Raw genomic sequence first — 23700 nt, 5'->3', positions numbered from 1 at the left:
GATGCCAAACAAGAGAGAGATCCCAGCACAGAAAAGTGGGGGACTCCACACATGACTGGTCTGTATGTTGAGGTAACTTCCCCTGTTTTGATTTCCTGCTTTCTATCTGTATATAAAAGAGACTTTGTAAAATGACACTATAAAAATGGTGGCAAGAAAACCCTAATGCAAAACTTGCTCATTAGGTAACTTCTCGTGGAAGCAAATCACATTTGTATCTTTTCATAAATACAGTGTTTTTCAGTTTTCCCTGATGCATAAATGGACAATGACAATGACATTATTGATTAATCATGCGCAATTGGAACACACAATAACAGCGACATTATTCATTTCTCATGCACAATTGGAACACAATAATAGTGACATTATTCATTTAGCATGCACAATTGCAATACAATAACAGTGACATTATTCATCATGCACAGATGAAACACATAATAGAAGTGACATTATTCATCATGCACAATTGGAACACACAATAGCAGTGACATTATTCATCATGCACAACGGAAGCACACAATAACAGTGACAATATTAATTTATCATGCACAACTGCATGTGGAGGCTCATAACTCCATTACTATTAAACTGAGAAAGAAGCAGACAGTTGTGCAAGAGACTTTTATTTTTCTATCAACCATTGTCAACTGTTCTCTTCTCCTATTTGATTTATACACATGATCACCAACAAGCAGGCATCCACACAATGGGGCTACAAAAATGTTTTGCCTACTTTCTTAAACATTTCAAATAATTTGCAATTTTTGAACTTGTTACCTGCATCAACAGTTTCAGCAGACTTGCAGTATTTTAAAAAACAGTAGCAATGGAATGGTCTTTGTTCAGTTAGAATACGGTGGCCAATACCCTGTCATCCCTCAATTTTATATCTATTTTTGGACTAATTTGTTTTCAAAGAAAAATTCAAGGTATGGATTTCAGTCTTCCAAAGGCTGTTTCTGACATAAATGCCTCTGCAGGCATCATAGAACATACTTAAGTTGGCAAAAATGTAGTTCCACATAGTTGTAACCCTTTAATATTTTACAGAAAGAACACTACATTCATAACAGGACACTTGCCAAAGTTAATGTTTATTGTTCAGTTTTCGATCAATGAATTTTGGGTATCATGGTCAAATTTTCTTGATTAAAACAGTACACTCTTGGCTAAATACATTTCTGTGTTTTGGCCTTGCCATATAGAGATTGTTGCATCATGGCTCAAAATTGTTTAAAAGACAACTAAATGCTAAGTATAACTTTTCCTTACTCTTCATTCAATTCTCTTTCTGATAAGAGGCATCTACACTGACACTTGGGTAGAGTCTGTGCCATTCTTTCATGTTCTTCATTTTCTACAATGCACACTGTCTGTATGAAACCTCATCTCATTTTCTTTAGAAATTGTATCTCTCCTGCTCTTCCTTATCACTTCCCATTGCATTACAAGCCTTTGGCCTAGGAAACATTTACACACTAATGTGTTTTTATATCTGTGCTTTCTTTATCTCTCTCTTTCTCTCTCTAGAGGCCAAAAAACTAGTGTGAATGTTTTGAATGCAGGCTTGCTAAAGTGTTTGCTGCATGATAAAAATGCATGCTGTATAGGGAAAACATGTTTGGAACACTGCTAAGCCAATTCTTAGTGTGATTTGCCAGAGAGTTGAGAGGGGAGGCTCGGGCATGAGTCACAGAACATGTGCCACTTCTGGTTCATAAACTGAAAAAGTAAGGGATAAGTTCTTAACTGATCTGTAACTATTCTTTGCAAAACAACTAATTTAGACATCCTCTGGTGTTGTAGCAAGTGGAGTCACAAAAGTATATTTATTATATAGAAAGAAAATAAATCAGGAGGAAGTCACTGAAAATAGGTGGATTGGACACTAAATTGGCCCTAAGTGTGAGTGCATGTGTGTGTGCGCCTTCTGTGGAAGGTTGGGCACCAGGCTGGCAACTCAACACAGTAAAACGCCACTGCCAATCATGAGCGGACAGGCGATCCACTGTGGCGACCCATAACCGGGAAAAAGCCGAAAGAAGAAGAATCTATACAGGTCCTAAAACAGAGCAGTGGTTCTTAGCATGTCCATTTAAAAAGAATGGTCAGGAAGAACAGTCTAAAGGAAAACCAATGGAAATAAAATGCCATGATGTGGGGGCACAGAGTACATTTTAAGATCACAAAGCATAATCACTTAAGTGGGCGGTGCAGTGGTGCAGCGGTTAACATTGTCGACTTGCTGCAAGAGGTTCTCCAGTTCAATTCTTGGCTGAGGTGCATTTGTGTGGGTTTCCTCCAGGTATTCCAGTTTCCTCCCACATTCCAAAGACATGTTCTAGAGCATTTTTTCCTGGCTTCAACTAAAAATCGACTCTGTCCTAGTTGGACTTTCCCAGTCAACAAATGTTTAAATAAATTAATTAATTAAATAAATAAGTATTGACATCCTCCAGTGGGCTATTTTGTGATGAACAAATTATAAAATAACATCATCCGATTAGAGTTATGCAATAACATCAGCACTATATAAAAATATAAAGATATGATAAAAATGCTTTTTTGTAGTTTATGACCATAGTTGTCCCTCAGTAAATCTGGAATATACTAATTAACTCTTTTTTTTTTTTTTAAGCTTCAGCATCAGTTTATTTAGTGCAACAGACTGCTGGAACAGTTCTTGAGTAATAAGAGTGCTGTTACACACACAGAATGCTTAAAATTAAAATCCTAGCAAATTTTGCTTAAGATGATGAGTTTACCAATGTTGTACAGGTTCATAGGTGTATACTACGCTAATGACCCCTGTGACCATTATAACCTTAGCCAAGCATCCCAATTGTATCCCACAAGATTATGTGCCTTAGAGGTTGTTTTAAGGGGTGTATGTAAGCCAGGGCAAGATTTACCAACTGTCTGAGTCCATGAGGTGCTAGATCCAGGGTGTATTTGATTTCCTATTCACTGGCTAGGGTTTCTGTTGAACGTGGTAGGAGCTCTGTTTCGCATGCATGGAGAAGCCTGTGCCATAAAAATGGGAATCACTGTGACCCATACCTGTCCTTCCAATCCCTGGGAGTCATGAAGCTTGCGCCAGGTGCAGGCGTAGCGTCGGCGATCTAACACCAAATATGGCCGCCGAGCGATTCAGGTACGAACTGTTTCCATGTGCACTACCTGCGTATGCTACGCCCGCACAGCTCCCAGTGCTTGTATGCTAATCACCCCATGCGCAGCAGTGTAGCATGCAAATGAAGGTATATAGCGATTCAGGAAGTGGTGCAGGCATAGTGTAAGCATGCAGAAATGTAAACTGAAAAAAAGGTTTACATTTCTCAAACATGAAATCGGAGCCATGACAGCAGACCAAACTCACGTATTATACTGTTAATATATGCCAATAGCTAAATATATAGCCATTGGCATAAAACAACATGCATAAAATATGAAAAAGAACATTTAATATTATTTCCACATTAATGCAAAGTTCAAGTGCAGGGCATCGGTGCGCAAAGGGGATCGCAAGGAATATACCAAAATATAGACTAAAACTGCAATGAAACACGTATCACGATTTCCTCATAATAGTCAATGGTAGGCATGCTACACCATACTCATGGCGCAAGGGTTGCTAAGGGGCAGTGACAGGGTTATGTGCAGTAGCTAGGAGTTAATAGGCAATGCCATGCAAATGAGAGGAGTAATACTGAATCACAGATTTCCCGCTGGTGTAAGGATGCACAAAACAGTGTAGCGTTATAACACCGAGGTGAGCCCTTGAGATAAAAATGACATCAAGAGAGGAGTGTGTCGCCATTGCTGTAAGCACATTGGAGCATTGCTAAACTGGTTTGCCTGTTGCTAAGCAAAGCTGCAGGATAAGGGTGTGCTGAAGTAGCCATAGCTTTGCTTATCTGAGAGCACACAAGGTAACCGAATGTGCATGTGAACATGGATGAAAACGCGCTGTAAACCCGGTAAATGGCTGTGAGCGGCGCACACCAGAGCCGAAACAGGAAGGATATGGGAAAAAGATAAGGAAATGCTGCAGCATGGAAATAGGAGTACAAATGAGTAATTAACACCTAGGAACCCACAGTAGGCCATTGACAACAGCTAACAAGGCTGCTAGCAGCTACCTGCAGAACAGGAAAGGGGAGGTGCTGTACTGCAAAGAAAACAGAACTGTCACATCAGAACAAATCAAAATTGCAGTAGATCAGCTACATAACACATTTCGCAACACATTCCTGGGTAGGGAAAGTACAAAACAAGAAAGCCAGCAGCTGGATGCATGCCTGTCAATGGGAGGGGATTAGGGTTGAAAAGTGAAATAAAGGGCAACAGATAAATCACGACAGGCAAGCATAATTCAACACCAAAAGCCCCACAATTGCATTACTCACTGTAAAATCCATAATTAAGATACCCTGCAGCTGGAATTGCACATACACACCCAATGACATCAGCAGCATCCATAGCACAGTAGTATAAAGTGTGAAAGCATCTCACACACACTTGTGTATTCCCAAACACTCTGCACCATCGGTGTAAACAGACGGGGAACTTTTAAAATGTACATGTTAGGGGCTGCCATAGCGTTGATTCATCAGCATGTGTTGGAGACTGAAGGTGGTGTGGAGGATGATGCTAACAACCACCTCAGGCACTGGAGGAGGGGAAGAGTGTTCAGACCCAGGGTAACCTACCAGGGGCTAAATGATCTGGAGATAGTAGAGCATTACAGGGTGGACAGGGACACCATACAGCAACTTGTTGAGCTGTGCCGGCCATGCCTCAGAGCAAGAAATAACAGAGGGGAACCCATCCCAGTGGGCACGAAGGTATGTGTAAGCTTGAGAATACTAGCCACAGGTACCTTCCAAAGGCCAGCTGGGGATATCCTAGTGTCTCACAGGCATCAGCATCCAGGGTACTCCACCAGTTCCTGGATGCTCTATTACCACATGCCAATGAGCACATATACTTTCCCTGGATGCAGAAGGAGTTGGCCAGCAATATGTGTCTCTTCCACCATGTGGCAGAATACCCGGAGGTACTGGGTGCAATAGACTGCACGCACATACACATCAAGTCACCACCTGGTGAGTAGGGTAGGTGCTACATAAACCGCAAGGGATACCCCTACATCAACTGCCATGTGCAATACCCAGGGCATTATCATGGATGTGTGTGCTGGCAGCCCTGGAAGCTATCATGACTCCCACATCTGGCATGCCTCACAGCTGTATCAGGTATTTGCCAGGGGGGACATCCCATATGGTCACCTGGTGGGGGATGCTGGCTATGCACTGGAACCGTGGATGATGACTCCCATCAAAAATGCACACACACCCATGCAGGAACGCCATAATGAGGCACACGCACAAACCTAAATCATCACAGAGCGTGTGTTTGGGATGCTGAAATCATGGTTTTGTTGCTTGGACATATCTGGTGGAGCCTTACAGTACTCTCCAGGCACGTGTGCCCACATCTTCATAGTATGTGCCATGCTACACAATATGATCCTGTGGAAACAGCTGCAGCAGGGACAGAATGGTGAAGGCCCTCACAGCCCAACACCATTGCCAAGAGCCCCACAGGCACAGAGGTACTCAGACCACGAACACCCTGAGCCAGCCCCAGTAGGCAGACGGAGGCGTGCCCAGTATGCCCATGTCTTGGCAAAGAGGGAACGTATAGCACACACACTGACAGTGTAGGCACCTATGGACTGACACCCTTCTCCACCAGCACACACAGTAAACATGGATGGCACACACACAAGACCACCTGTAAATTGTCATGTATAGGTGGTCTACTGTGTGCAACCTACAGAGGCAGCCCTCAACTATTGCACACACAATCGCTATTGGCACAAGGTAAGTCAACACCTGAACAGTAAATTAAGATATCAGCATGTGCTGATACTGTATGTCTAGGTTCATAGGTACATAGGTAGGTACTTGGCTAACTGCTCGAGGCCATTCATACGCCTAGCCAAAATGTGTCAGCTGTCGCCACCCCATTGATTAACTAACTGTCCCTTTGTGGAGCAGAGCCAATTGCAGGATCCCTGGGGTGTACCCACTGTTCCCCATCCACTCTGCAAGGTGTCCCTGGAGTGTTAGTGAGGGGCTCCATATAATGTTATCAGGGATGTAGTTCCAAAGCATGGGGAGTACCTGTGACAGGAATTTGTCATTCCAGCATCTTCCAGTTATGATTGTGGCAAGGTTTAGCTCCTTACAGTGTGTGGCTCATTGTGACATGGATTCCCATAGGTGGAGCATATCCATTAAGCCTGACTTGGACATGGCTTTGTTGGGTAGCAAAGATCATCTCTGAGTAAACGAGATGCCACTGAATAATGCAAGAGTTCATGCAGTCTGGCAGCATAGGACACGTCTGAGGCCAGTAATGCTCTTGGCGAGGTATGTTTGTGGACCCTCCAGCTGTCGGATGTGTCTTCTGAGGTACATCCCAAATGGGTTATCATACTCAATGATGGGATTGATGAGTGATGAGTAAAAGGGCACAATAACCTCAGTATGTCTAGATGCAATCCCTTAAGTAATCAGATGGCCTACATAGAAGGATGTCCTAATTAATTTGGAGATATGATTGTCAAAGGAGAGATCACTATCTAATGTAGTCTCCACGTACCCATTACCTTGTCTGTATTAAAGTGGCTGCCACTCATGTGTTAATATGTGGGTGTTTAGTTTTCCCAGCATGGAATGACCATGCAGTTTGTGGCCTTTGGCTGGAGGCCATGACTGTGACACCCTATGTTGGTCTATGTGAGGCCCCTTGAAGGATGTCTGTGACAGTTGGACTGTCAATTATGGCTCCCAGTTTGCAGTAATCACCAAGCACAGTCTGCTGTAGTCCAACTGTGTTTGCTTTTACCTCTGAGAAGTATATGGCAAACAGTAGGAGTCCCAGGACTGAGTCCTGTGGGACACCAGTTGTGACTGGTTAAGAGTTGGACCTGGAGGCTGCTAGGCTTACCATGTGGGTTCTGTGTGTAAGCCTGTTGGCAACCCAACCTGTGATGTATGGGTGTATGTACAGGCTGGTGAGTTTTTAAACAATACCTGAGTGGGGAATGGTGTCATAATCCTTAGCGAGGTCCAGGTAGTATGTGTGAACTAGCACACCCCACACTTAATGTCTAGGTGACTGTAAGACATCAAACAGGTTCAGTAGGCATGATCTGCACTCAGTCAAGCAGACCTGGGTTGGGTCGAGTGTCTGGAGGTTCCCAATGTCTCTGTTAATGAGTTCCATGATGATGCGCTCCATAGCCTTGTAGACAAGGATAGTCAGGCTTCTAGGGCAATAGTTCCCGGGGTCCATTGTGGCGCCACCTTTGTGGAGTGGGATCACTGTTGCTGTGTGCCACTCTGTGGGTATGTAGCCTGTAGAGAGTCTGTGTTTGAACAGTGTGTTAAGGGGAGGGGTTAGTTCATTTGGAGCTCATGTAAGACACAGCCTGGGACACTGTCTGGTCCCATTGAGGCTGTATTTGTGGCTTTGGATAGGGCTGTTTTATCCTGTGTGTCAGTGATTGCCAGGGCCATACATTCTTCTGGTATGGTTAAGGGCCGTTTAGGGGTTGAGAGGGGTGTGAAGTTTGCACTGAACCTGTCTGCCAAAATGCTGGCAATATCAGTGGGTTCAGTGTATTTTGTGCCAGTGTGCACCAACTCTGAGCAGATCTGAGAGTTCCTACTTAGGTTCTTGACATAGCTAAAGAACACTTTGTGGTTGTCTGTAGGGTCCTTGGGAAATTGTCTTTTGAAGCTAGCCTTGGATGATTTCATGAGGGATCGTAGTTTCTTGCTGATAATGATCATGGATGTCTGTCCTTCTAGGGATTTTGCTCTTATCTGTACTAGTTACCTCCTACTATTGTAGAGCCTGTGTATGGCAGGGATCAACCAGACCTGTTTCCTGTTCTTGGAGGAGTGAGTCTAGGTTAGACTTGGGATAGCATGATCCATGCATTCCTGCAGATGATCATAGAGTGCCTTTGTATAGGTTTCAGCATCTTGGACAGCATTGTCCATTGGCGTGGGGGCTGTGAACCGTTCCACCTCAGGCATAAGCAACGTGAAGTCTGCTTTGGAAAAGATTTTCACGGTGGTTTCCTTGTTTGGGGTTGTGGGCAGAATGTGAATATCCAGTGTGATTAGTCTATGATCTGATCTAACCAGCAAAGGGTTGACGTTGGGTCTGGAACACTGGTCGCCCATGTTGGTGATGACCCCGTCCAATATGTTGTTCCCTCTGGTGGGGGTGTAGACCAGTTGTTCCAGGGTGTTTGAGTCGAGAAATTCTAGGAAGTGCTGGGCAAGGGAGTTAGTACTCAAGTAGTTCTCCCAGTTAATGTTTGGGTAGTTGAAATCACCCAGTATTAGGGTGTTTGGTAGGACCCGCATATTTCCCAGTGTCCCCAGAAATGTGGAATGTGGGTCCTGGTCATGGTGGGTGATATGTAGCAAGCTACAATTTGGATTGCAGTGTTGCCCATTGTCAGTTGCACTTGGATGATCTCTGATGCATCGTGCTGCACCACTAACCTGGAAGTGTGAGTATCCTTGATGAATATGGATACACCCCCACCTTTTGTGTTCCGGTCCAGGTTCTGTGGCCGAAAGGTGTGGTATGAGTTATAGCCTGGTGGTGCTGGGGGTGCTCTCTGGAGCCTTAAACCGGGTGTCTGTTATTGCACAGATATCGATGTTCTCCATACTGAGGAGTGCCTCGAGCATGTGCAATGTGAGGTTTAGACTTCTGGCGTTGAGTAGCAATACCCTCAGTTTCTGGTTACTTGTGCTATGTATGGTGGTGGGTTTGTCTTATGAGCCTTGGCTAAAAGTCCACCTTTTCTAATATCCACCTCTCTACTATTGTTTGCAATCAATGACAGCTGTGCATGTGTACATGTTCTGCAAATGTGTACTGACCCTTGTTACAGGGCTCTGCCAAATGGCTATATGCACACCTACATAGAGTGGATATTGACAGTAGAGACACACTGGTTGAACGTGTAGATTTGTGTAGCCTAACCTCTCATTGCCAGACTAACAGCTGCTTGGAAATATGTTGCCAGTACTGGTAATGAAACAGGGTGCATATCATCTTTAACTCCAGTGTGACATCTGCAGTAGGCGTGTAAGATGTAGGAAACTGCTGCCCATGTGTAATAGCAGCTTCATAGGTGATGGCGTACACTATCTGATTATATCCTGATCATGTCGATAGTGGCAGCAGAGTCTATTGATATTTGACTCTGTGTGGAGAGTGGGTATAAACACACATACCCAGCAGAATCATGAGCTCTGTTGGGCACAGACACCCAGACAAGGATACAACCCTGTTCACACTTGCATCATCTGTAATCAACTCTCAGGATGTGATGTGGCCCTCAGAGGGGGATTGCTACTAAAGGTAGCTACCATGTTCCTGTAATAGCTGGTGTTGCCATGTCCATAACTCAAATATTTACATGTGAACATCACTGTCTAAAACATCTTCATAAGCAGTAAGTATACTAAATACAGTATGTGGTACTTGTAGTACTGAATGCTCATATAGGCATGTCCACTACTCAGCTACTGGTGTTTACTAATGTCTGCTTTGTGTATGTGGCCATCCTGGGGGAATGCAATCTCTGTGCCATGTACACTGCCAAACACGCCTAACACCACACCCCACACATTGTGTGGGATGCAGCTACAGGGGTGATCTTGGAGGCAGTTCATACTACACCCATGACTGGACTAGACAGTCAAAAGATGTAGATTAACACATGCATCTCATCATTACAACCAACACATACCCTTACCAGAGCACAGTAAGGACACACACACATTCCACCAGATATCACAAACATCCACAGAGGCCTCTAAGTATCTGGTGAAGCAAGAGGCCTCCCAAGTTGGAATAGACAGACAACAGAATACAAAGACTGTACAACATAATTCAAATAATTGTGTCACACCTCAGAACATGTGGCCAGTGACATGGCCAACAGTACCCATTTGTGAATGCACCAAGCTATATGAGGGCAAATATACTGTCAACTGCCTGTCTGCCATGATTAGCCAGATACCCATACACTCCAACCACCTTTAGAACTATACACATGTCTCTGGCATATGCTATGTTGTTGTGCAGGACCTGTGATGCAGTAGCCTAGACTGCATGGAAACACATGTAGGAACTGTCAGGTCATGTAGCCCATGCGGGTATGTCCCAAGGCCTGGGTAGCATTCTGCCAGTGACCAGAATGATGCAGCAGTACAGGGACAAGGATTGTATTCCACAATCGTGAAATTTACTGGTGTAATTCAAAGAGTATCCAGCATCTCTCTGCCTGGGATAACATGGTTGATAGACCATGATGCTTTGCCAGACAGGGCCTGCACCTGTCACCCCTGGGAATCTGGATACTGGCAATGGCCCATGCTTCCCCTATAGTGCCCTCATCATGCCAGGTTCAAGTGAAAGTCCACTGGGGCAACAGGGACAGCCAAGAAATAAACTGTGGGTCTTGCTACTCAATGATACAAATCAGGTACTCAATATAGATTCACTTACGGCAATCTGAAACATGGAGAACATATCTGTGCAGTGATTGAGATATGGTTCAACGCTTTGGAGAGCACCCCTGCATGACCATGCTATAACACATACCTCACTTCTTGGCCAACATCCTTTATTGGAACACATGGGCCACAGGTGTGTCCAATTTCCTGAGGGATATGTGCACCCCCACGCAAGTTGCACTTGCACAACATAAGATGCATTATGCTGAACAACTACCTTTATGCCAAAGTGTAATCCAAATTGCACTTTGTGACAGATCATCCATCATGCCTCAGAAATCCCAACTGTCATTGTGCTGTAATGGGGAATACCAGTTGTGAGACAGGACACCATAATCATGGCCACTCATCTATCCCATTATGAACCGTGAAGACTCATCATGTACCAGCACATGCGCTCAGTGCATGTTGGATGTCATCAACACCAATGACCTGGATCACCATAGTCACCAACAGGGCTAACAGTATGCCACACATGGTCAGTCTTCAAAGCCAATGTTATGCTCCTTAAGAGTGAAGTGGTGACTGTCATGGCACCCATGCAGATGTACAATGCATGTGCAAATGCTGGGTCCTACACAAATGCACTTTAGGCACTCACATATGTGCAGTGACTGTGCCATTGAAACAGAAACAGGATTCAAACAAACACAACCATGAAGGCAAGCTGGTGTTACCCTGCCTTAAACTGTACCACAGATGGTAGTAACTGTTGCAAGGGTCAACACACATGAGTGGAAGTTGATCCATGTTCAGACTCAGTAAGATGCATACATATTATGAGGCCAAACACAGAGGATTCCATAGCTGTGTCATGGAACATAATGACAACAAGACCTGCTGTGCTTCACAACACTATGGCATGAGAGGTACTGCACCTACGGAAATAGCACCTGTTCAGCCAGATAGGGTCTTGGATAACATAAACACACTGTCCCCCCCCCCCCAACAGCTACACATTTATATATCCATGTACACTACAGAGCCCCTGTAATAGCAACTATGCAGGTACAAACTGCACTCTCTAATGCCATACATACAGGCTGCATGGGACCTGTCCACATTCCAGGTTATATCCTACACAAATGTCAAAACAATCTGCTCCCCACATAAACATCTCGTACAATCATAGCTTCATATCAGGCTATGTACACACTGAATGGTGCACAGCAACAGTCATCTGTTAATGCTGTCAATATCCGAGGGACCCTGGTATGTGTACAGCTGACCTGGTTAAAAACAGTGGTATCATTGCATTGCATAACACATAATGTAACTGTGTCAGTACATGGGTACTCTGCACAGCTGTTGTAGGGCAAGGTACAGCCCACCAGTCAAAGGTTACTTGGTGTTGTTCCATTACATGTCATACCACATGTATGGATGTGTGTTGGTGGCCTGAGGACATGGTGGTGTCTGTGGATTACATTCTAGAATGCAGCTTTTTACACTGTAACCTGCACCTGGCTCATCTGTGATGATATATGTTGGAGTACTGGTCTGTACATGTGACTAGCCGTTATGAATGTGGGGATACCACCACCTGGAGTGGTCCATACCAGTGTTATATGGGCACCTGACACATTGACAGGCTCAAAGCATATGAATTCATACACATTGTCTGAGGTACATGCTGTTTATGACTCTTAATTGTTGTCGTTATTTATTACGTGTAATCCACCACCTTTCCTCCACATGCCACTAGTTCTAGGAGGGTTTAGGTGGGACAGAGTTAGAATCTGAGTCAAAATCAGGGACATCCCTGGTAATCGGGGACAGTTCAATGGTATGGTCCCTATGTGTTCTCCCAATGGTTTATGGCCTATCCAGTGGATGTGCTCTTAGGGGTTGGGAGGTATGGGCGTCAGCTATGCCCATATCGGGATATTACTTACATCCCCGGGGCGGTCCTAATATGACTCTGCCAGCCAACACCTGCATACCTAGGTCCATAATCGCATACCCATAGTTCCCCCACCTGCCACTCCTCTACAGCACTCATCCTTACTGTGGGTGCAGGTGGGGTATAAACATACTACTACACACTGCCCCCTCTCCCCGTGTCGGGACACATGTCGTACGTTGTGTCAACCCATGGGTTATCAGGCTTGCACAACCTACTGGTCCATGTACATCTACAGCCTGGTTTGATAAGTCATTACCGGGACTGGCTCTGAACATTAATTTTTGGTGTCCCACAAGGGACATTGATGTCTATGTTTCAAGATTAGACCTTGCAGGTCTCTCCCACTGGTAGTATCCTGTCGGTGGTCTGGGAAGCAGTGGTGTGTTTACCTTTATTGTGTGTGTGTATGTCTCACTGGTCTAGCTGGGGGGTGGGGGGGGTGATGCTACATGTTACATGTTTGTTTATTGGACCTCCCACCACCATATGCATGGCCTGTGAACATATGTTACTCGTAACTGCTGTATCATATCCTAGCTATATACATGTGTATATTTACTGTCATATATATATATATATATATATATATATATATATACAGATATATCCGTATATGTATGCATACATGTATATTTATATCTTGTTGTTTATATATATATATATATATATATATATATATATATATATATATATATAAAATCTAATGACATATGGGTCTATGGTTCTCTACATATGTATATGTTTATATGTGGGTATGTATCTGTATTCATTCTATGTATACATTCATACTACGGTGAGGGAGAGACATATCTCTGTCATTATGGGTAGATATATACACACACATACCTCTACATATATACGTCTACATCTGGTTATTCCGTTCCTTGCCACATAGATTACACTTTGCTTTAGTGGATCTCGCAGTGGGTGTGGCTGCTCATTGGCTGACACCTCTGCCCCATGAACACATTCGCTTGCATCCCTAGGGCTGTCCATATAGGCCCACATCAGCCAACTCCTGCACACCTAGAACCATAAGTAGCTACCCATAGTTCCCCCACCCTCGCCTCCTCAACAGCACCCATCCTTACTCTGGGTCCTGGTCTGTTCTGGACACACCACTGCACGCAGCCCACTCTCGACCTCACGGGACCCATTTCATACAATTGTCTCGGCCCATTGGTCATCATGGTTACCCACCCTTGTATTCTGAGTCTGTATACACTGCGGACAAAATGGCCGGTCTATCGCCTTTATTTGGTTTGGGCAAAATTTGGGGTGTCCCGCAAGGGATGCTCCAGTCTGTGTTCCAAGATTAGAATCCATGGGTGCACTTTGTACCCCCCCCATTTGTATCCTGCCTGTGGTCTGGGGAGCAGTGGACTCTACATTGTTTGCGTGTATGTTTCCCATGTCCGGCTGGGGGGGGGGGGGGGTGGAAGGGCATGCTACATGTTTCATGTTTCTTGCCTGGGCTCCTCACTTCCACTGGCATAGCCTGTGAACATATGTCATTCCTGTCTGCTGTTTCCTATTATAGCAGTATATCTCTGTATAGCTACGCACATGCACACACACACATATATATATATATATATATATATATATATATATATATATATAGATATATGTACATATATGTATATATATTTATATATATATATATATATATATATATATATATATATATATATATATATGTGTGTGTGTGTGTCTGTAAACCAATACATACCCTCAAGTAAATGCACTTACACATGTAATGGTGTTTATATATGCTTCACCTGCATACTAGTGCCTTATTCATTATGACACTGACACTTCACTCCAGTTATCTTGTAATTGATATTTAGCAGGTTATACAGCGGACAGATGTCGCAATATGTTCATGTACGGATTACCAATGGTAATTACAATGTGATATAGTGGGATTCGGTACGAGAATGTCTGTTTGTTAGGGGGTTGCTGTAATGAATGCACTATTGCTGTGCTGCTCCATATGCATATATACCCATATACCCATGGCTCCTGGTTCCCCAAACACACACCCCAATGCCTCCCTAACACTGCTGTCATCCATTCTCCTGTTGGATTCGCGGTGCATCAACACCACTACACACTGGCCACTTCCTACTCCTATAGAGCCATCCCATTGGTTTACTCATTTCACGTATCCTCAGAACTCCCATACATTTAGTCCACAAACATTGGTGACGTGAGCGACCAAAGGAATACTATTCACAATTATTGGGTTGCCCCACATGGAACACGCATGTGTTTATGGCAAGATTAGGCTCTATACTTCATTACATCCTTACTCCAGTTAACATGACACTACAATTAATTAATATGTATGACTATGTGGTAACGCACACGTTACACATGAGAGCCTAAGTATGTATGTGTTTAGTGTATTTCTTTTACAAATAGACCGGTTTAGTACTTGGCGTTGCCGTAGCTGGCAGATCATAGGAATGATTCCATGTGTGGGGAAGCCCTCAGATTTGATTATCGCCAGCACAGCACTGACTTTGGACACTGTACACACCTCTGCATTTTATCAGTTTCGTCCCGTCCCTCTTCTGCACAGCCTATTATTCCATCTACTGTCGATGTTTGTATCTGCACATTCCTGTTATTTATGTCTACAAATGGAATGCATGTGTTACAGAGAATGTACTTCTACATATTGATATCTGCATGTGTGTATGCATATATACCTATTACGAACTCGCTGACCTCCATGGGGCAGTCCAATTAGAACCGAGCCATCCATCCCTGGCACGCCTGGATCCATAATTTCATACCCATAGTTCCTCCACCCCACCCATGTTTAACTTACATGAGTAACTTCCATTATGCACTTATTATCGCAGCCATGACACTCCTCCAAACATTGCCCTCTCCAGAGCGTTAGGGGCTCTACACTTATGTTGTCCCACCTCGTGAATTCTCAGGCTCTCCCACCATTTAGTCTTTGGACATACCTGCTCTTGCTTGTGTAATGGTCAGACGCCCAAATGCTCTATGTAATTTTTGGGTAGTCCCAGCAGGGACTACCATCTGTCTGTGTGTAAAGTAGACTTAGCAATTCAACGATGTTACTCTCACTGGTAATATCCTGCCTGTGGTGTGAGTAGCAGTTCTTTGCTCACTCCTGGCCAGCGTGATATGACATACGCTGACAGCACTATATAATACTATATTTGCTGTTGATTCTCTTCTGATCCCTTGTCTATGTCTTATTGTTACGACGTTCATTCTTCATATATATATATATATATATATATATATATATATATATATATATATATATATATATATATATATGTATGTGTGTGTGTGTGTGTGTGTGTGTGTGTGTGTGTGTGTATATATATATATATATATATATCTATATATATATGTAGATATGTGTGTGTATATATATATATATATATATATATATATATATATATATATATATATATATATATATATATATATATATATATATATATATATATATTGCATCTGTACATATATACATTTCCTATGCTAGGCGCTGCTTACACCCGCGCAAGCACACTCACATATGCTTACTGTTTGTTATATATGTTTACTGCCACTTATTTCTGCTTGTGCCTTATTCATTATGACAGTACCACTTTGATTGAAAGGATCTGGTTAAAAATCCCATGTGATACTCAAGTTCACTTTTACATGTTATTATGTCGGTTTTACAGCAGAACGACATTCATTCCACTTGGAAAATGATATGTGCTATAGTCAAAATTGAACCGTGAATGCCTGTTCGTTAGGCAGATGCTCAAACCACTACACTATTAATGTGCTGCCTCATTTAGATGTATACCCATGGTTAATAGTTACCCGAACACATGCCTCAACACTTTACTAACACAGCAGGCAACCATTCTCCAGCTGGATTTGCGGTGTATCCCCACCGGTCCACATTGGCTGCTCCCTACCCCTGTAGACCCATCCCATTGGTTGACTCACTACATGTATCCTCAGGAAACCCTAATGTTTAGTCCACAAACATTGGTGACATGAGTGACCAATAGGACACTATTTGCAATATATGTGTTATCCCACATGGGACACACTTGTCTTTATGTCAAGATTAGACTCTTACTTCCTTACATACTTACTCCAGTTAACATGACACTGCAATGAAGTAATTAGTCTGACTATATGGTAACGTACACGTTACACATGAGAACTAATTATGTACGTGTTCGGCATGATTCATTTACAAATAGACCAGTTTATTAATTGGCATTGCCGTTGCAGGCAGATCACAGGGATAATTCCCTGTGTGAGACGGTCCTCACATTTGATTTATTCAGCACAGCAATGACTTCGGACATTGTACACACTTCTGCTTTTTAGCAATTTTGTCCCTTTCCTCTTATGCACTCTCTATTCTATTTACTGTCGAGGGTTGTAAGGGCACATTCATGTGTTTGTCTGCAAATGGAATGGATATGTTACAGGGAATGTACTTCTACATATAGATGTATGCATGTGTGTATGCATACATACATATAACTAACTCGCTGACCTCCACGAGGTGGTCCAATTAGAACCAGGCCATCCAACCATGAGACGCCTGGAAACATAATGACATACCCATGGTTCCTCGACCCCAACCGAGTTTGACATACACGCAATCCATCCATTATCCAGTTGCTTTCACAGCCATGACACACCACCACACATTGCCCTCCCCCCATCGTAATGGTCCCTACACCTATGTTGCCCCAACACATGTATTATCATGCTCTCCCAACATTTAGTCCTTAAACATACCTACCCTTGCTTGTATAATACACGGAAATCCAAATATCCTGTAAATTTTTGGTAGTCCCACTGGGGACTACCATCTGATTGTTTGTAAAGTAGACTTAGCAGATCAACAATGTTACTCCCACTGGTAAAACCCTGCCTGTGGTGTGAGTAGCAGTGCTTTGCTCACTCCTGGCCAGCTTGTTATGACATACGCTGATAGCACTATATAATACCATAGTTGCTGTTGATTCCCTTCTCATCCTTTGTCTGTGTTTTATTGTTACAACGTTCATTCTTCATATATATATATATATATATATATATATATATATATATATATATATATATATATGTGTGTGTGTGTTTGTATATATATATATATATATATATATATATATATATATATATATATATATATATATATATATATATTACATCTGTACATACTTATATACATTTCCTATGCTGGGCGCTGCTTACACCCGCGCATGCGCACTCACATATGCTTACTGTTTGTTATATATGTTTACTGCCGCTTATTTGTGCTTAACTGTGCCTTATTCATTATGACATTACCACTTTGATTGAAAGGATCTGGTTAAAAGTCTCATGGGATACTCAAGTTCACTTTTACTTGTTATTATGTCAGTTTTACAGCAGAACGACATTCATTCCACATGGAAAATGATATGTGCTATAGTCGAACTCGAACCATGAATGCCTGTTCATTCGGTGGATGCTCTAACCACTACATTATTGGTGTGCTGCTTCATTTATATGTATACCCATGGTTCATAGTTACCCGAACACACGCCTTAGCACTTCACTAACACAGCAGACATTCATTCTCCTGTTGGGAAAACCGCACCACTACACATGCGCCATTCCCTACTGCTTTGGACCCTTCCCGCATGTTGACTGACTCCAATTAAATTCAGACTTCCTAAGCCTATAGTCCTGGCACATACGTTTATATGATGGTCAGGGTGTTCATATGGTCATCCGGCTTTAGGGTTGGAACCAGGAACAGAAACACCTTAGTTACCGGTTTGACTACTACACCAAACGTGGTACATTCTGCATGGATGGTAGTTAGGATATATGACTTTACTACAGGCATTCCTCACTACTGGCAACAAATGTGACAGTCGGTTAGTGTACATATGTATAGTACATATTAATGTTCATATGTTTCTGAGAGACATATGTATACATTTGCAAGTATACATATTTATAAATAGGATACATACTTGACTACTTATATGCATGTATGTGTGATGTGTAGCTGTAGATATGCGTATATAAGTATGTACATTTATAGATGTATGACTACATAACTGGGGTTGCACATGGCCATGTATATGAACACCTGCATCCGGGAGGGACGTGTGCTGTTTGTATACAGGGGTTGTGTGCATCATTACGACATGGAACCTGGACAGGGTATACAATTTGTGGATGTGTACTATTTGGACGATGGCTATGGGGAAGCTACTAGGGAACATGTGAAAGGTATATATTCCCGATAATGCACATGGGGAGATGTGCATCACGGTCAGGTGTTTAATCCCGGGTCGTAGGTTATGCATGATCGGCTGGAGGCTGAGCAGTGCTGTGGACAACTACTGCGAATGCAACTTGTGTCCGGATGTCTACGGGACTGGACATCATGTTGTGCTACCAAGTCTAATCTTTAGAATAGACACTTATCCCATGAGGGATGTGCAACAATTGTGGATGTCAATGACTCCCATTATTTTGGCTGTATGAAAATGAGGGAGGGTTATACAAGCATGGGATACCTAGTTTGCAAGCCTGAGACTGTCTAGGGTGAGACTGCCTACTAGATGTGGTTAGGGGGCACTATGTGCAAATATGGCTGGCCCAAGCTAGCAGCCCAAGTATGGGTGGTTTTGGTGGACATTCAGCAAGGGGGCGGGGGTGCTGTGGAGGGGATGATGGGTATTCAATTATGTATCCAGGTGTGTAGGGGTTGGATGGCTCAGTTCAGGCCAGATCATTATGTGGGTGTGAGCCGGTACCGTTTCTGTACATGTGTATCGCACATTTTAATGTTCGTATGTTTGTGGAATTGTGTTCTGCAGTATGGCCTGTCAGGGCATATTGGGGATGTGAATGTATGTTCTTTGGTTTCCTTTTTGATTCACCCACTGCTCCCTCATACACTGCCAGTTCACCTACTGTACATCAGACCCAGTCTCCCCTTGGTGAATTATTACATTACCCGTCACCCCCCCAAATTCCACATACACACCATCCATCCCTTCTCTGGCTGCTGGCCCATGGCACAGACAGCAGTACACATTGCGTACTCTACATATCTCTGGTACCAATATGGTTGTGAGGACAACCCTAGCATATCTGGTCTTCCACATGCTGTACTTCACGCACATAGGTACATGCAAATACTTCTCTTTCATGACATGGTAGGTTGACCCAGGTAATACCCATTCATTTTTGGGCCGTCCAGACAAGGACGACTCGGACCGCGAATGGGCAGATATTAGGCAAATGCTCTAACCATTGGGCTAGACTTAGCAAAGGGCAGCGGCGCGCAAACATGCTGAGTTTTGCTTCTACTTGGTATATAAATCAACACTACAATGAAATACGGACACAGGGTTTTAAATGTAATAGTTCTAGGGACGGGGGCACAACATTCAGCTACATGCTTGTGTGTTTACTCCTGTGATTTTATTATGTTGTTCGCGGAACTCTCTTATATGCTTTGCATACATTTCAGTATCAACGGACACTGACAGGATTGATTGGTATTAGAGGCAGGCTGTACTAGTCAGCATTTTAGGTTGCGCGACTGTAGCATACATGTTCACGCCTCCGTGCAGTGCTTAAACATGCCCCCTGCACTTGCGCACGTTTCCTGTGCACATGGACGGTGCATCAGAGTGCCTTCATTAATATGCATATGGTGCTGCTGCGCCATCTCTACGCTGCACACTCGGCGCAAGGCTACCACTGTCCTTGCACTGAGCTTCATGAATCCCGGGGAATGTGTCCTATTTATGTCACTTTATGTCACATACAATGTCTAAATCCCTACAGTTAAAATAAGTACATATGTAGTTTAGAGTAGTTATTTTATTGTATTTATTTTCCTTTTGGTGACTGGGTTAGCCTCACTGGCAGAGCCCAGTTTCATATGTGACATAAGCTCCCCCACATAAATAATTATTACAAAAAGTAACAACATGGTGATATTAAGGTATACAAATGTAGTTTTAAGCATGGAACCAATTAATATAATTTTGTACATGAAATAATACACCAGTAAAAGTACTATAAAGCAATACGAGTATAGCTTCACACAGAAGAATGAATTATGACGATAGGTGCAAGAATTAGGAATACTGCTGTTGTAAGCAGTAGCTAAAAAGACTAAGATGTATCCTTCTTAAATCAACTTGATGTTGAAACTGTAGGTGTTGGGGGAGTAAAGTGGCAAGGACATTTTGAAAATAATTCTTTTGGACACGCTTATGATTGTGAGACATAGCTACATACTGAAAGAGGGACTGCATTAAGAGTTGTGAGCCTCTTCAAAAAAAGGAAGGAGGCATACCTAATAATAAGTGACTCAGAAAATATTTTTACCGCCTTCTTTTGAAAGATACTCATACCTCTCAACTGTCTAGATTTTTGCCTCATATGTCTGTTACTTAAAAAATTGTGTCTTTCTGGCAAATCATTGAAGACTGCAGTTATTAAATAATGACAAACATTTGAGTTTCAGACTTTGTATCCTTCAAAAAATGAACTCTAATGCAAAAGCTGCTATTCTAGCAACTGCCTATGTTTATAAGAGCAGCATTTAAAATTTGTCAGCCCCATTATTTTTGGCTTTGTTCAGAATTCTTGCACTAAAGGGTTGAGAGAAGTATAGAGCTACTTCTGTTCTCATTTCTTTGCTTTTCTTTTCTGTGCGTTTTTGCCCCCACACACACACACACACACTTTTCTGCTTACCATCAAGACTTACCCAAATGGATTACAGCCTGTGAATCCTCCTGCATTGGATATTCCCCACATGAAGCCATTCATTAGGGCCATCATTCAGGCTTTCATCAGGGTGGACTGTGTCCTTGCATCCTAGTGATGAAAGCATTACTTCTTCCCTTAGTGGGGAATGTGTGACCTGCATCAATAGAGGGATCACTCTGCTTTCCCATTGCAATTGCATACTCCCGTGCACCTAAAGTGAGAGCAACCCAGTACACAGCTTGGTGGCCAAATGCCTGCTTCAGAGGTGTCTCTTGTGTTGTCACCCATCCTCCAAGGACATATGGTATCCAATGTCTCTAGTCCACCCTATCCTCTAAGGCCGGCATGCTGTTCCTCCCTGTACCAGCTCTAACAGATGCCCAAGCCACAACTTGAACTTGGGTCATCTGGGTCAGAGTTATCACTTTATCTTTCTCTGTCAGCAATGCTGGTGGCTACTTCCCTTTTGTTTGTTTGGTCTCCTTGCCTGTAACACATTCATCTGCTGATCTCTTACTGAATGTTTAGCAGAAAGAAATTGAACATAATCTGATATCAACAGAAAATGACTACAGATATTTTATTATATATAATGGTCTGGGTTCCAGAATAGCTTGCACTCATGTCAAGTCCTTCCATTAAGCTTGCAGATATTTGCAGAACATGTGCAGTAAAGGAATGAACAAATTGCACAAACTTAACTTAGCCTAGCATGATGCACACTGCAAAGGGGAATGTAACAATTGGTAGAAAACGATTGCAGTTACAGGCATACCAAAGCCAGGGTGCTTTCATTTGTGACAAATGCAGTACATGCTGTGAATGTATGTCCCTCCCTAAAATGTAATTTAGCTTGATAGCTGGATGGTATCATCAGATGTGCACCAGTACAGTGTGTAGGTGCATGCAAAATGCACACATATGGTGAGTACATGATGGATAATACCAACAGGTTTTGTGCCATGTGTGATGCCCGTGCACTGGCCCAGCAATCAAGGAGCCCCAATCCTCACCACTGACACCAGTCAGGGATGCCCAGATTGGGAAGGATAACAACCACACAAACAGTAAAGTACAATTTCCCTTAAAAGCACGCAGAGATCACAGTCTGTCTGGGGCTGGTTTCTCCCTTTCTCTCCAGATCCCCAATAAGACTCCCCACTGGCACAGGTATAGGGTCCAGATCTCAGCCTAGTGGGAAAGCTAAAACCTCCAGCACACTCTCTGTCCAACCAATGCTTTGTGTCCCTCCCCACGTAGCTGACACACATACACTTTGAGATATGAGATATACACAAACCCACAGACACTCCTGGGAAAGGCTGGTAAAGATTCTCCAGCTGTGCCCCCTTTCTGCCCAGTCTAAAAGGTAGTCCTAGCTGCCACCACCCACTAATATCAGCTACTAAAAAGGCCCTTAACAAAGGGTGTCCAATTATTACTGTGTAATTTTATTATCCAAATGGTAAGTGTGACTGAACAGCAAAGCTTATTGGAGTGTCATGGACAGTATCACTATATACTTGCAATGTACTCTAGAGCTTAAATTATCTCTACACAAAACAACCACAGTTGGAAGGTTTAAAAATATTTATTAATAATAATAATAATAATAATAATAATAATAATAAAACACAACACAATACTTCTTACTACACACTGCTATTTAAGAGGTCAGAGATCACAGGAAAATGCTGAAAATAATAGTTCTGACATCAACACAGGAAACACTTAGTCTAATCTTCCTATTTCCTAGCTATTTCTAAGAGAAACACTAAAGTCTAAGATCCTACTTACACACAGACACTGGCAGAGAGTGCTGTGAGTTGGATGTTCTCAAGACAAATGCAAAATGCTCTCTGATTCTCTCTGTTTAAATTGATAACACCGTGCTGCTTCACATTACATCATTCTTAACAATTTTCTATTTTCCCAGGCTAATAGAAACTCAGAGGTTATTAGCCCTTTTGATCTTGCAGCTGGTCAGGAAGCCAGAGCAATAAAAGAAATTATACATGTAAATTCTAGCCATTAACTCTGGCCTCAAAACTATAGGAAGAATTCCTTCATTTAGACATCTCAGCTCTGAGTTTTGACATCAAACAATTACACAATGCTTGACTTATCAGCTTTCCTAAAGCAGAGTGCACTGTTATTACATTTTTGCAGTTCCACATTTAGCAAAATGTTTCCCATTTAAGAGAACAAACCTGTGGCTTATATTAATATTTACTAATGACAGATCTGTCTGGCTAGGCTGGCAAGCTTCACCTATCTTCACACTTACCCAGGATGTCAGCCATGGAGGTGACTGACTTCACTGAGGTTTATTTCTGGATTAATCAAACAGAACCTTTG

The sequence above is a fragment of the Protopterus annectens genome, chromosome 7.part0 (assembly GCF_019279795.1).
Source record: "Protopterus annectens isolate FY-2018-M chromosome 7.part0, PAN1.0, whole genome shotgun sequence".
Taxonomy (NCBI): Eukaryota; Metazoa; Chordata; order Ceratodontiformes; family Protopteridae; genus Protopterus; species Protopterus annectens.
Note: the sequence above shows the minus strand (reverse complement) of the source record.